The sequence below is a fragment of the Palaemon carinicauda genome, chromosome 2, assembly GCF_036898095.1.
Source record: "Palaemon carinicauda isolate YSFRI2023 chromosome 2, ASM3689809v2, whole genome shotgun sequence".
Classification (NCBI taxonomy): domain Eukaryota; kingdom Metazoa; phylum Arthropoda; class Malacostraca; order Decapoda; family Palaemonidae; genus Palaemon; species Palaemon carinicauda.
Genome location: NC_090726.1, coordinates 101564505 through 101569375, shown reverse-complemented (window position 1 = coordinate 101569375; position 4871 = coordinate 101564505).

The window sequence follows — 4871 nt, the reverse complement described above, 5'->3', positions numbered from 1 at the left end:
CCCTTTCGCCCCAAAGGACGTACCGGTACGTTCTTTCAAAACACTGTTATTTACATGTTTTTGCATGTTTTTTGATAACTTTATGAGAAACTTTAGGCATTTTCCAAAAGAATGAGACCAACCTGACCTCTCTATGACAAAAATTAAGGCTGTTAGAGCAATTTGAAAAAAAAAATATATATATAGCAAAATATGCTCGAAATTTAGCCACCTTGGGGGTAAAAGGGTTATTATTACTATTTTTATTATTATTATTATTATCATTATCTAATTATTATTATCATTATCATTTAATTATTATTATTATTATTATTATTATTATGATTATTATTATTATTATTATTATTATTATTATTATCATTATTATTAAAATATAAGCTACAACCCTAGTTGGAAAAGCAGTATACTATAAGCCCAAGGGCTCCAACAGTGAAAAATAGCTCAGTTCCGCTTGTAAATTCAAAATAAGCTTCCATTGTACATCCAAACTTGCGGTGAATGTTTTTATTGTGAACAGATTGGCATACACTGCTAAAAATTTGCCGTAAAAACAGTAAAAATCTTGGGAAAATGTTGCCAGGCATTTGCCGTTTTAAAAACGGATATGCTGACGTAAAGGAATGATATTACGGTCACCAACCTGCAAAAGATAATAACAAAGTAGGGTAAAAATTATGGTCGCCTGTATTTTACTGAAATACGGCTGAGAACTATAATTTTACGGAGAATTTCCGGTTAAAATTACTTTTTTTTTAAGTGTAGTCTAAGTCTCTCTCTATAGTTTATATAGGAAAGATCTATTTTATTGTTGTTACTGTTCCTAAAATATTAATATTAATTGTTCATTACTTCTCTGATAATGTATTTGTTTATTTCCTTTTCTCACTGGGCTATTTTTCGCCTGTTGTAACCCTTGGGCTTATAATATCCTTTTTTTCCAACCTGGATTGTAGTTTATCAAGCAATAATATTATTAATAATAATAATAATAATAATAATAATAATAATTTTACTGTTGACTTCATGTTTGTCTTCACTAAGGACGTTATTCTTTGACACAAATTGTGGTATTCATTTATAACGTTATAACTTCCTTCGCCATCTTCCTATACTACTTGAGGCGTATTTAACAATTACCTTTCATTGTATAATTTTTTTATCTGTATAATACTTTTCTTAAGACTTTTCCCCACCCTCTCCAAAGCCTCCTATCAAGGGCATCCTCTTCCACCAAACCTCTTCTCTCCATATCATCCTTCACCTTATCTCGCCATCTAATACTCTAGTATATTTTTTTTCTTTTTCCTTGTACTGACATATTTTATCTATGTAAAATCTCTATAAGAGAGACTAATTGAGTGCCATATGTGGTGAGATCATGGTGAGGGGTAGATGGAGATGGTTTGGGCATGCTCTTCTCACTCCCCAAAAGAGATTAGTTCACCTAACTTTCAACTGGGCTCCACAGGGCACTAGAATAGTTGGAAGACTCAGGCCTATATGGCTGAGAACTATGAAGCGTGAAGTAGGAGATGATGATTGGAGAAGCATTGATTTAAAAGCTCATGATAGAGACGCCTGGCGAAATCTAACCAAGGCCCTTTGCGTCAATAGGCGTGGGAAATGATGATGATGAAAATCTCTTAGTATGGTAGTGTTAATTTTTGCTAATAGTATAGTAATATGTGACTAGGTATTACTGATAGCATCGTAACACGTCCAGAAGGTTCCATATTAAAAAAAAAAAAAAAAAAAAAAAAAAAAAAAAAAAAAAAAAAAAAAAAAAAAAAAACCGTAATTTTAATGGGAAATTCTTAGTGTAAATATACTATTCTCAGCCGTATTTCAGTAAAAATACGGCGACCGTAATTTTACAATGCATTGTAATTATTTTTTTTACTGGTTGGTGACCGTAATACCACCCCTTTACTTCAATATATCCGTTTTTAAAACGGTAAAAATCCTGAAATAAATGTTGGCAGGCATTTACAGATTTTTTTTTAATGCAAATTTTTAACAGTGATATGCACTGTAATCTGATGTTTCCGTTTGATAATTTCTTCATAACTGTAGGCTTTGGCACTCTTCTCCTTCCCACGTGTTCCATTCTTTAGTACACACTACCATTTATCTTTGAGGTGGTGTTATTGATTCCAATTGGCTAAAACCTCCTAATATCATTTCCTTATCTTCTTTCAGTTTCCTTCTTTTTTTTATTTTATTTTTTTTTTTTTTGTCATACAACGAATTTTAACATCTTGTATTATGGTCTACCAGATTTTTTTTATATTACTTTTATTATTATTATTATTATTATTATTATTATTATTATTATTATTATTATTATTATTATGAGGTCAGTAAGAAAGGACGTTATCAGCCTCAGCTTAACGTCATTATTTTTCCTTTAACGTTTTTCCCAAAAAAGGTGTGTGACCAGGGCTGGTTCCTGAACCAACAACACAAGCGATTGTATATATTAGGTACCCATTTAGGTTTAAGGTTTAAAAGGTCTCTCGTGAATGGCAGAGGCAAGGGACAGTGACAATGCCCTATAGACTGACCACATATACATATGATCAGCACCCAAGCCCCTCTCCACCCAAATTAGGACCGGGGAGGCCAGGCAATGGCTGCTGATGGCTCAGCAGGGACACGTATACACTATTAGAAAAAACCGTAATTTTTATCGTAAATTCTCCGTGAAGATATACTGATCTCAACCGTATTTCAGTAAAATACAGGCGACCGTAAATTTACCTTACTGTGTTATTATTTTTTTCACAGGTTGGTGACCGTAATATCACTCTTTTACGTCAATATAACCGTTTTTAAAACTGTAAAAATCCTGGAATAAATGTTGCCAGTGTAGGCTCCCCCAAACCCGACATCCTTAACTCAAAAGCATGGTGAGGTTGCAAACACCTCAAGAAAGTAAAGAATTTGAGCGAGATTCGAACCCCAGTCCAGTAGATCTTAAGGCAGGGACGTTTCCAATAGACAACCACAATCCAACGTCGGTTAAAACCATCTGTTGCCTTATTTTTAATCATGTGATAACGGGTTGCGTGCTCAACCGTAGGGCCCCAATGACAGTGTACCTCACGCGGTACACTGTAGGTTGTTTCCGTGTCCCTTTAGCCCTTAGATGCACTTACTTATTAGCCATTTATTTTGACTTGATTCCGGCTGAATGGCCACACCTGGCCCAGTGCTGTGCTATATGTGCCAATTTTTATAAATTTTATCAAATTTATCAATTTTATAATTTTTATCAACGTTATCAATTTTATAAATTTTATAAATTTTATCAATTGTGAATTGTCATTTTGCTTTTCTTTTCTTTTATTCCCTTTCCTCTCTTCCATTACTGTTTTCATTGATTATAACTTGAAGCATCATTACGAAAGAAAACGATACAGAGAGAGAGAGAGAGAGAGAGAGAGAGAGAGAGAGAGAGAGAGAGAGAGAGAGAGAGAGAGACAGACAGACAGACAGACAGACAGAGAGAGAGATTAGAATCTATATTCTACCTTCAAACGAATGTGGTATAAAATAGAAATAAAAAAAATCATCATAGTTATCAGTTTTTTATTTTTCAGGGATCAAACGAAATATTATTACATCATGATGACATTTTAGTTCTATGATTCTATCCACCTGTGAATTTCAGTGAAATACGAATCACTTGCTTAGGCATGCACTATATATGCAATATATATATATATATATATATATATATATATATATATATATATATATATATATAAATGTATATATAAATATATATATACATATATATATATATATATATATATATATATATATATATATAGTTAAATATATATATACTGTATATATATGTATATATATAAATATATATATGTAAACATATATATATTATATATATACATATATATATATATATATATGTATGTATATAAATATATATATGTATACATATATATATATATATATATATATATATATATATATATATATTATATATATATATATTTATATATATATATACTTGTACATACGCATTAATATATATATATATATATATATATATATATATATATATATGTATATATATATATATATATATATAATGTATATTTAAATATGTATAAATTTATGCACACTCAAGCTTCCACACACTTATGAACATTCTGTATATAATATAGACATTTACCCAGAGATCTATAATTTTACACCTTTTTGCACCCAAAATACAATTTGTATATACACGTATGTATACCTGTCTTCATATATGATATATATATAATTTGATTTATATACAATGTATATAAGCATATACATATAAACTATAAACAACATCTGTGTATGAATACTCATATACACACATTGTGACGAAATATATTCTATTCTTTCACTTCTATTAAATTAGGCTAATTAATATCATTAAAACTATATTAAGCTTAATATCACTTGAAAATACGTATCTCGTGGTATAATATTTCGTATAGGATATCACTTGTGGTCTATTTCTACATACTTTTTTCTAAGTATAGGAAGAGTTATAAGTTCTAAGTAAATACTTTTTTATCTCCCTAAGTAGAGTCATTTTTTTATAACCTATATATCTTTTGGAAGCGCGGGAAGAACTTCATATTACTTCTATTCTATTCACTATTTTCTTTTCTTTGAACTATTCACTATTTCCTTCGTTTGATGTAAATTTTTTTCATTGTTTACATGTCTGCCTTTGAAATATGATTTCAATATTGTTTCTTTTGTAAACGTAATGATAATGATGATGATGATGACTCGTTTTCATCACTATCGACTTCTATTGGATGATGAATTTTGGAAATGATGATTATCATGATGATTTGGTGATGATA